This window comes from Parus major, chromosome 6, assembly GCF_001522545.3.
Source record: "Parus major isolate Abel chromosome 6, Parus_major1.1, whole genome shotgun sequence".
Lineage (NCBI taxonomy): Eukaryota > Metazoa > Chordata > Aves > Passeriformes > Paridae > Parus > Parus major.
The window spans coordinates 24,769,601-24,781,113 of NC_031775.1; the positions used below are offsets into that span (position 1 = coordinate 24,769,601).

Consider the following 11,513-nt stretch of genomic DNA (forward strand, 5'->3'; position numbering starts at 1 on the left):
GCCCCAATGCGCATTGGGAACTGTAGTCCTTGGCGTGGTGCTGCGCCGGGGCAGCGGCGGGAGCTGCTCCCCCGGGGCTCTCCCGGTCCCGGGATTCCGGGATGCCGCTCCCCGCCTCAGCTGCGCCGCGCTCTGCTCTGGGGCGGAGCCGCCCCACCTGCGCGGGCCTGCCCGGCCCCGGCGAGCCGCTGCCTGCACGCCCGCCGGGGCCCGCCGCGGAACTCGGGCTTTGAGGCGCTTTTATGGTTTATTTTCTGCTTCTGTAAATAAAATCCCCAACAGACACCGTCCAGCAGACGGGCGTGGCCAGGGCGTACGCGTCCCTGTTTTCGTTTCCAGGCAGCGCCTCGGGATTCACGATGTGAATCATGCTGCTGTTTGACATGTAAACAGCAGTAAAAGCCGCTCTCTTTCTAAACACTGGGAGTTTCAAAGTCGGCGAACCTGATGGGCCAGTGCACCGGATCCCCCGCAGGGGTCCGCCTTTTGGAGGATCTTTGCCACCGGGAACAGCTTCCTGGGAAACCCCCGCGGGAGCCGCGTGTGACCCGGGATGGGCGGAGAGGGATTCACCTGTCCTGTGCCTTGGCCATGCCCCAGCAAGCCCCGATGCCGGGATGTGTCGTAATTTTAGAGTTTGCTAATGAGCTTGCCTGTACGCCCTGCGCACCCGGTGTGCCTGGGGATTGGCAGTTCAGGCTGGTAATCCTGCTAACTTGGCCTTGGCAGGCGGGGATGGCTCCTTTCAGTGTTCTGGGATTGAGATCTGGCTTCTTGCTGTGCACAGGGAATGGCCGTGGATGAGTAAAATGAGGGAGAAAATTATCTTTGCTAACTCTTTTCAATTCTGCCTTGGTGGTGCTTGTCTGCATGCTTCCCTCTGCTAGCTCAGGTGGATCCAACGTTTGCTGGGAAAGTAGTGATAAAACTTTAAACTTCCAGTAAGCAGCACCTCTCTGATAGTTATTTAAAGCCTCTGTCTGCATTGTTCCAGAACCATTTCCTTTTTCCTCTAAGCAACCTAGAGTGGGAAGCTGACAATCCCTCAGGTAGCCTGGTTCCACCTCGCTGGAAGCCACGCCTGATGCTGGGTTGGAGGCCAGCAGAGCCCACGGAGGGTGAGAGAAGGGCTCCTCCTTCCTGCCTTTTGTGGAGCTGGCCAAAGATAACACTCCTGGGCTGGTCCGGGCAGCACAGACCTTTTTGTCTTTACTCACATATTCCACTTTCAGGTCAGAAGATTGGCATTGATGAGGCTGTAAAATAGATGTGCTTGCTGGAGATATCCTTCTTTACCCTTTGAAGTGCTCAGAAGCATTCCCACTGATTTCAGTGGAAAAGCTCCTTTGTCTGACGTGCTTCTCCGCGTGCCAATCAGTATTTTGCACTGACTGGAAGGGAAGGGGCAAGGCACTGCTTTATGATGAATGTTTTTAGACTTGGCCATTTTAAACAGTACATGCAATTTTCAGATCAGTAATTTGTAGTTGTTTGTCAGTTTGTTTTTAAGAACAGATCCAGCATCTTTGATATGGCTATGGCTAAAAATGAACATAAAAATACCCAGTTATGACTGAAAATTTTGCACTGTGAAAGCAAGAGTTATTCCTGCAGTAGCAAATATGGCCTGCAGAGCAACAGAAATGAGCTGAAAGCAAGATGTTGAAATCAAATTGTAGGCCAGGTTTTTTGCCAGTGTCCTTCACAGTGCCAGTGGCGACCTGGAGTCCAGCATTATGTGAACACTTGCATTTGGAGCCCATCTCAGTCATGCAGGGAATCACTTTCCAAAAGCAGTTTTCCTGCCAACAGGGTTTGTTTGCTTGGTGATAAGAAACAATGGTCAACTCAGTTTGTTACTTGAGCATTTTAGTGACTGAGGAGTCTGGCATCCTGTACTAGATCCATTTTCTTAGCTACTCAAATGCCAGCTTGGCAGCCTATCTAGGAAGCTGATAGCACTGGGACAGGCGTGATTGTGGAGGTTGTTTTCAACAGTTTCTAGTAAGTCTGTTTTTAAGACACCTCTTTCCTTTTTTTCCTTTCCTGGGGAAAAAAAAATCACAGTTACCACCTTCTTGATTGGGAGGTCTGGATGAGAGAGAGGAGGGAGACATGGGCATGCAGCTTAATATCCTACTTTTCAAAGTGCCTTAAAAACAGGACTGGGTTTAGTTTTGAGTAAGGCTGGTATTTATTCACTAGAATGGTGTTGGCTATAGTTAAGAGGAGGGAAAAGCATTTCATAGAGGACCTAATGCCCCTTGTTGTGTTGGCAGAAAAACAACAAGAAAAAATGTGAATTTTCCAGTTACAGATGAGGCATCTAATCTCTTCTGCTAAAGAAAGCAGAGTTATACCCCATTTTTTGACCTTTTTGGCCTCATGTGTTCAAGCACCCATTCATTTCCCTCACAGGCCTTTCGAGTTGCCAGGAATAGCTGGGAAGCTGTTTGCCAAAACCCTTCCATCTGGGAAAAGCACCGTGCATTTGCAGTGGGACTGTGCTGAGTCAGTGCATTATCTTGGTGCCATTCCACGGGGCTGAAGAAGTCAGAACAAGACTGTCCTTGTGCCCAGGTCTCAAGTTGTGTCCCCATGGCATGAAGCTTCCCAGAGTCCTGAGGCTCGATGTTGGGATGAAACCCAGTGTTACTTGAGAAACCTTCAACGTGGTATCCATGGAGAGGACAACGCGCTCTAGGTTGCACATCCTTATTTTACTGATGTCACAAACAAGTTATTCTTGTGCACTGCAGAGAGCCACAAAACCAGCAATAATTTTATAAATGATAAGCTTGTTTTCCTTCTCCTGTTCCCAGATACTCCGAGTGCAGCAGACAGCCGAGATGTGCATTGTTGGAATCCAGAGGGTTTTGTAATTTGGCAAGCGCTTGCTGAAAGCCCTGCAGATACAAAACAACACTTATTTCAAGTCTTGAGAAACATCTCCTACTAAGTAGAAGAAAAAAGCATTTAGGTGAAGCAATGTTGCCAGTCCCATTTGTTTGTGAGGCTTGGTTTTTGTCTTTATACATTTTAAATGCTTTTTATTTTCCTTCTGCTCTTTAAGCCTTTCAAGTTCATGTTTTCCATATGACAAGAAAGTCTGGAATCAAGTCCTCACTTTAAAAAGCAAAAATTTGGTTCAGAGTCCTGTGTAATCATGTAGCTCCAGACATGGGGTGTTTAAAAATAAAGCCACTTTGGTGAGAACTACCTATCTTGAAGGTGACTTTCTGTTCTGAGTTTAAGTAAATACTTTGTTGACAGTTTAGGAGGATTTTTAACAGCACCTGATCTCTGTTTGCTTTCCACATGGATCTCTCTTTTCTTCTTTTCTAAAATTCTAGAGCTTGTTTATGTGCTGGTGAGATCAGAAATGTAGTGTGGCAGCATTTGGTGAACGATGCATCCCAGTACTTTCAGAAATACACCTGCAGATTTCATGCAATTGTCCCTGAAGCTGCTGAGTGGTACCATGGGACACGGAGCCCAGCTTCAGAGACAGGAGGAGGAGGAGGGTGGTTTGGGTTTACAGGGTGGGGTAAGGCAAGGAACAGAAAGCCTGGCGTGGCTCCCTGCGGGAATCCCAAATGCCTTCAGAGCCTGTAGCTTGATAGCTTGGTGTTTAACCCAGTCCTTGTTTTTCAAAGGGAGCTGACAGACAAATGATTTTTTTTTCAGTTGAGCTTTCTGAATATATTATTTTAAGTTTGTTGTTTGATGCAGTGGGATCCTCAAGCTGTATGCAAAAGGCAAGGAGACGTGCCTGGAAATGCATTATCCAAGGGACACAGAAACAGCTTTTTGACAGGCTGCTCTTCCTGCTAACACCTGGTAAATGCAGAGACCTGGCTCCATGTAAGTCCCATTCTGGGCTGCTAAGCCAAATGCTCTACACTGGCATTTCTAGGAGGTTACTGCTCTACTTGTGTGGTTTGAATCACTTAAGTCTTTGGCCTGATGCCCTGGAGTGCCAGCAGAGGCTTGCTGTAATTGCCCGTAAGTGCACCGTCTGTCAGATTATTGTTTAATTATTCCAGCTTCTCACCACCACACACTGCTCAGTGTCTCTCTTGCTATCTTTATTTAATTGGGTGGAAGAAATTCGAGACTTGTGCTTCTCTTACATCACTTTGTTTTTACCCATCCTTGCCGCATCCTACCATGAAGTCCTACCTTTTGTTTGCAGAAGTCAGTCTTCTTTATAGAAAAAAAACCTATTGTCAATATCTCAAGCATATGTTAGAAAGAGAATCAATATTTTAACACATGGTAAAGTCAAACCATAAATCTCTCAACACAGTCAAATGATTGTATTATTCTCCCTTGAAACACCGCTCCTCCCCCTGAGAAACAAGAGAGGGAAAGAAAACTCTTGGATAACCAAGCCCTTGTCCTCACAATGCGGGACTGTTCTTAGCCCTTTGCTCTGTGTTGCTCCTTCCTCTTCAAGATCCGTCTTTCCCTAGCCCATCCCTGTTCCTCTGTTCCACAGTATTACTGGGATACCAGCTCTTTTCCTGAGATCAGCTGGTCATCAGCAGTTCCACTGCCTACCTGCTGCCATTTCAAACATCTCTGTGCTCCCTCCTATCCTTGCAACCAGGCTCTTAATAATGTGTGTTGAAAAAAAATCTTTCTGAGCTCTCTCCAACATTTTCCTTGTCTATGTGACCTCTAAAAAACCTGGCAGCACTCTGACTGCTTTTCTTCTCTCATGCTCCCTGTGCCTGTGACAAATATTTGTCATTTTTCTGGTGGTACACTTGTCTTTCAGATTCTGAATCAGAACACTCTTCTTGAGCAGCCCCCACAAAGATCAAGGCTCCAGTGCACTACCACGATAATAATAAACATTAGGGTTGCTGGCACTCACTCTCTGGGCAGACAGAGTTTCATTAGGTCCTTTTGGAAGATCTATCTGAATTATTTAATTTTCAGGATTTCATTTAGAAATCCTCAGCTGAAATCTCCCTTTATAGGTGTACTCCCTGTAATGCCTGGCTCCCTGACTGAGGGGAGTTTGGGGCTGTTCTTTTTACTTCCTATAACTGAACTGTAGGATTACTTATTTCTTACTGCTTTCTGATTTTATTTTTCATCCATCTTGTTTCTTCAGGAAGGAGAAATTTATGTAAGAACTTCAGTGTGGAATTGACTTTAGACTTTATTGCTATTTGTCACCCTTCAGGAAATACATCCCTGGCTCCAGCACTCAATCCCTGCTGGCACTCTTAAGAGGAAGAAAAAATAGCAGAGGGGCAGCTATTAAGACCAACAGGCAAATATTTTATTAAAACTCAACTTCTTCTTCCTGGGTCTCTCTTAAAGAATATTTGTTTGATTGTGAAGATGTGAACAAGGGTTGTGTTTGTTTGTTTTCTGGAGACTCCCCTATTCAGCTGATCTTCATCTTCCTCCACATTTCAGGCAGCAGAGCTTGCAGCAGTGACAAGCTGTTATCCCAAGGAAAACTGCTTGTGCCTGTGGCCTGGGTTAACCTGCTGGCAATGATACGTGCCTGGGCAGGGGCAGCTGTTTCACACAGCTCAGCATGGACGTACTGCCACTCCCAGCCACTTTTAGGACACAGGTGAGTTGTTTACAGCAATCTCAAAAAAACTTGTAATAAAGTTCTGCCTTCCTGGAGCCACCGCTCCCAGAGACCTTTCCCCTTTGTTGGCTACTGCGGGAGCCTCCTTCCTTCGGCTTCACACTTTTATCAGCTAAAAATGATACAGTTAAGAAATGGTTGTGGTCAAGCTCTGTCTCAGAAGGAGGGGCTACACTGCCGCTCTGTTGTGGCTGCTGAGAACGGGAAGATCAGAGAGGACGATGGGGAAGTGGAAGCCTGCTCCCTCTTTTATGTGGAATGGAGTCAGAATATTCCCTCGTATGAAGTTCAGCGGAGAAAAACCTGGGCTGCACTCGCATTCCTACCCACCGTGCCATTCCAGTCAGCCTGGTACTAATCTCCACGGATCTCTGAAGGCATGAAACAACATGCAGTGTAAATGAAATCTGAGCCACACCACACCACAGTACCGGTGCCAGCCAGTTTTAGAAGGCTGCCATGAGAGCCAAGGGAAACAGGTACAATGGTAGACGATGCCTTGTACCACCTGCAGGCACAGACCTACAGCACTCCGGCAGCTCGTGAGGCATGTGAAAAGCTGGCGAACCCAGGGCCGCTTAGACTTGAATGCACTTTCCTGGGGAGGAAGTGGCTTTTCCCTTGGAAAGCTCAACTCCCCAGGGTCTGCATGAGGTCAATGGAAAAAGTGATTTCTTCAGAATATGATTCAGAGTGCCTAAGCGCAGGGCTTATCTTATTGACTACAGAGGAAGCTCAACCTCTGTAGATTTAAACCCACTTTTGAGAATTCTCATCCCCTCTTGCCCCTTAGTTGTGGGAGTTATATTAGACCTGTTTAGTCCTTGGAAGGCACTCTACCTACTGAAATTCAGGTGCTGCAGACCAAAGCTAAGAGAAGCTTGTCTACCAGAGCACAGAGTGCCCTATTGGATCCTGCTTTGTCCTTTTGAGTTACCCTGCGATGTCAGAAGTGGATTTGCAAGTACCAGAAAGGGAAATTGAAACAAGAAAGGTTAGTTTCTTCATGGCTGTCCTGACTAGAGTTGGAATAATCAGCATCTGTTTCAGTTTTACAGAGTTTTCATTCTGGCCTTTCTCCCCTTTCAAAGTACAGGCAACTGAAGCCTTTAATTTGCCCTGCCTTTCACTGTAGAAAAAAATAGGAGTTTCTAACAGCTGTTACTATCCTGTCTAGAATAGCTATATTAAAAAAAATACAGTTTATTGTCTGTTGTGAATGAAAAAGCTCTTGCTTGTTTCTGTTGTTTGTCATGTTGACTTTGAAAGATAAATTGTTTGAACTGGTTGACTCTCTGTTTGTATAATTGAAGATTAGCTTGCTTGATAGCCTGCTGGATTTTCAGTTTTCCCTTGCACAAAAGAAACTGAAGAACTGCTGGCCTTGGGGCAGTTAGGACACAGCACATACTGGAAAAATTTGTGTGCATTCAGATAAATAAGAAAATAACTTCATGCATGATATTCTGGATGTGCTGCTTCAGTCCTGATATGTCATGCCTTTATACCTGGAAGAGCTCTTGTAAGACCTATGAAGCCTGTTTAAAAATTGCTAACAGACATGGGTAGGTGGCTAATGAGTTGAAAGTAGAAGTTGGCAGGACTAGAATTAGTTCTTACATGGTAGTTCTAAAATCCTAAATTGTGCTGCTTGTTTTTGAGAACATAGGTACTCTGTCCTTTTGTCATACATTTGCTTTGTAAAAACAATCAGAGAAAAAAGCAAAAATAATTTCTTGTCACTCAAGTAAGCAGACCTGGCTCTGAATATACAAAAGGAAGTGACAGTAAAAATAGCACCATCTTACTGTACTGTAGTCCTTCAACAGAGAACCACATTTTGAGGTTCCCCTTCTTTGCATCCTTCTTTGTATTGCAAAGGCATCTTGCTCCAGGCAGAAGCTTTTGCTCTGGGGGTCAGAGGCTGATTTCAATGGGACAGAGCTTGGTGTCAGCCAGTGCATTGAGTACAAGCTTCTAGACATTCACAAGGGCTCTGACTCTCCATGTGCATCCTCCAGGTTTGGTTTCTGTGCCTTCCTCTCTCCTCTCTCCCCTCTCTCCCCTCCTGGCAAGTGGTCCAACCTTCCCAGTTTTTGCCTACTCGTAATCAAGGCAGTGGAGCCAAGGTGCCATTCAAGGGGAGGACAGAAAAGAATGACAAAGGCATACACTATTTCCATGATGGGTATGGTGCTCACAAAATTTGGTGGGATTTGTTGTGCCATCAGCCTTCAAAACATGCTTCTCTCCCGAGAATAACTAAACCCTTTGCAACCCTTGGCCAAGAAACTGAAGCCAAACTTTCTGGTAAACTGATAATTCAAGGGAAAGGAATGACAGGAAAGTCTGGATAGATTGAGGTGTAGATGAGAGGAAGGTAAAACCTAGTATGAAATTTTGAGATTTGAGACATGATAGTGGGAGATTGAGATACAGAAAGAAAAAAAGAACAACTGAGAATTAGAGTTTTATGTCGAGATTGGTTGGCAAGGAACGGGCAGACAGAAGACACAACAGAACTTCAGTACAAGGAAAGAAGAATGAAGAGAGTGGAAAGTCAGGTGGATAGGCAGTGACATGAAGAACCAGACAAGAGACTGGACTAGGACCTGGCGTGGGGAACCAAAGTTAGAGGCCCTGTTGGAGTTTAAGAAAGGAGGGACAAGCTGGGGAAGGAACAAGTGGAGAGTGGAGGTGGGCACAGGCAGCAGGGAGGGCACAGGGTAGCAGGGGAGAGCTGTGGGAAGCAGCCCCACACGGGGCAGAGCAGAGGGGTATGTGGGTGGAAAGGGGCACAACGGCTGTGCTTGCTGGGACATCCTGACTTGCAGGGCTGGAAGCGGAACAGAGCTTCCCTGAGGCTGGTCTACATGTTGGCTCAGCCAGCAAAGAATTTGCCTCTTGTGCTGTCTGCCCCAGCAGCAGAAACGACTGGAGCTGAGTGTCCTTGGCCGAGGCAGCAGCAACTGCCTGCCTGGGGGAGGAGAGCAGGCTTTTGGGTAGTTGGATGACAAAAATTTTACAGTTGGGAGGAGGTAATGAAAAGGCCACATGACCGAGGGAGAAAGGGTCAATTCATTAGTCTGGCAGCCACTAAATTAAGAAAAGGCAAGTGGGACTATATATCAGAGGTATTTGAATTTGGTCAAAAATGCTTCTGAAGTTGCTAGATTGATCTTGTGGTTGGCTTAAGCAAGCTTAACTAATTAATTGCTTTATTTTAGTTCATTGTGTAAGAGCTAGCTCCTAATAAATCACACTGTTTTGTAGAAACATGCTTGAAACAACTGTGTAAATACTAAATAGCCTTAGGAATGGTCTTACGAATCCATTGAATAATCCAAATTTCAACACTCATCCCCCTCTGCTGCTGGTCTGGAAGGAGGATAACAGTCCACTTCTGCTTCTCTGTCAGTAAAAGGGGCAGAATTCTGTGCTGGACACACAAAGGTGGGGACACACAGCTGGTGGCTCATGGAGGTGCTGTGATGCTGCATGATCCTGCACCAACAGCTGTCCTTTTCAGGAGCACAGGAAATGCTGTAGGTGTTACAGGAACATTATGAATGTTGCAAAGCCAAGCCTTTAAAAGTTAGGCAATGTCCAAACGAAATTGCCAGTGAAACCTTAATTCAGAACCATATAGGTTATGAAATGCTCTTTAATTATATTTCTCCTCTGGCTCGTTTCAGTGTGGATGGCAATAATTCATGGTCCTTGTACAGTCCTGTGGGGCTTCTGGGTCAACAAAGACCGAGGAACCTCTGACTTGCTCTCTGTGGATGTGTCTTAAGGAGAGGTAGTCACAGTACCAGTTTTGAACCAAGGTTCAAAATACAGGCCTGTCAGCAGTCTCCTGATCCTGAGAGACCCTTCACTAATACTTGTAAGGATTGTGAACTCTTACATTCACCTTCTGCTCTGGGACAATTTGTGCCAATGAGATCTGGGGACAAACATTGCTGATGGAGACTGGGAGTAGGTTGGAGCTGAGCTTTCCAGCATCCAGTAGGAGGATATAAAATTAACTACTCCATTTGGGCAGATTAAAAACAAATCTTTCATGCATGAATTCTGCCTTTGCGAAAATGTCTGTTAGTTCTGATTGTTGGCACAAGTATTACCATAGTATCAGTCTAATCTCATATGACATATTTAAGGATTTGCAGCAGAAGGGTGGAGTTACCAGTGCAAATTTCTTGGCTGATTTATCTCTGGTGACAATTGTCCTGCTCTGCTTTATATCAGCTTTTCAGAACAAATCAGGGGGTTTTGATTATAAAGTAACATTTCTTTAGATTTCAAATAGTATTTTTTTTAAAGCAAAGCGAGTAGAAACAGAAGTAGAGACTCTAACAGAACCAGAGTACATGTAGCATGTATCCTTTGTAAATATTTCAGTGCTAAGGCAACTGAGCAGTGACACTTTGCACACAAAGGGCCTGAGAAATGTAAAGGTACACTGCCAACAAAACATTCAGATCCTCCCTACAACACTACAGTCTTTTAGTGCAAATGACTGTGTTCAATTAAGTCACACAACGAACATTTTTTCAGGCTCAAGACAAAGTGTATATTTCCATGTCTTATAGAGGATCCTGCACTGTCCACAATGAAGTTTTACTGATTTATAACAGCAAATAAACATCCTGTCATTTCAAGAAATATTGTCACTAGGAAATGTCAACTGCTTTCTGTCTTGTGATCCGATATGCCAAAAATCTGATTCTGCTTTTAATGCTGTCCAGCATTTACTAGTAAAAGCCCACATAACCACATTGAACTGTCTGGTTTGTCAAAGACTCACACAAAGGCAATTGGCAGAATTTTGGTATTTGATAATTGAATGTGAATAGCCTTGTTTCACTGTTACCAGCCCAGATGATTGCCAAAAGTTGTAAGAAATCTGGTGGAAATAGCAGTTTCTCAGATTTGACTATCTGATATAGGAAATGGCTCCCAAATTTACACATGGTTTTGATTCTGCTGAAGTAGCTGCTGAACGTGACCTGTGGGACCAGTCCAGACTAACCAGTACTGAGATCAATTAGTAGACTCCTATTAATTTGAACGTATTTTAGAAGTTATAAAGTTGAGATACTACTGCAGTGCAGAATCCATCTAGGCTTGAAAGGGGAACTGATTACAACCACCTGAGAACTTAGCATCAAAAAGCTAAACCTTTCTCAGCAAAATACTGGAAGATCTGTTTTAACAAGTCGTCAAAGAACTTGCTTTTAAAGACCATCCTAAATGAAAGGGCAACTGATGGCAGGTGCTCTGTCACACTTGAGTGTGTTTGTCTACACAGAGGTGTGGTTGTCACCCTCTGAACGGCTGCTGCCCTTTCCTGCAGCTCCCTCGTATCCCGTGCAAAGGCAGCTTGGTTGGACTTAGCCTGAGATATGTCCTACAGAAAGACGTGTCAGCAAATTGGTGCGAGGTTACAGTAGTTGCCAGCTGGGGACGGTCCCGATTTTGTCGAAAAAGGAGACACGGGAATGTCGCGGTGCCACGTTCATTTTCCCGGCGGTGTCTCAGCCCTGAGGGCGCCGTGCGGGGAGGGCGGGCGGCTCTGCCCGAGCGCCCAGCACTGAGGGGAGCTGCTCCACACCAACCCATCCCACCGGCATTCCTGGTCCTGCCTGCGCTGGGGGCCAGCTCGGCTGTTGGGACGGCAGGAAAACACGTCCTGTTTGTTCTAACACTTTAATGAATTGCGGTGGGTCATCTACGAAGCTACGGGCTGCCCTCCTCTCCCGGGGACATGCCGGCAGCTTTCAACGGGGCGTGCGGGGCCGGGGACCCACCCACGGGAGCCAAGATCGGCGCCGGGACAGCGCAGGGGAGCCCTGTCCGAGCCCCGCGGGGAGCCGGCCCTGGCTGCGGG

General features: G+C 45.8%; 1 long non-coding RNA gene across 1 annotated transcript; it reads left to right on the plus strand.

The window, feature by feature from the left end:
• Window positions 1-43: 43 nt before the first annotated feature.
• On the plus strand, window positions 44-3,230 carry LOC117244634. The gene is made up of 2 exons (XR_004498090.1): window positions 44-2,704; window positions 2,823-3,230. It is a non-coding gene; the product is annotated as an uncharacterized LOC117244634 (long non-coding RNA).
• The last annotated feature ends 8,283 nt before the right edge of the window (window positions 3,231-11,513 follow it).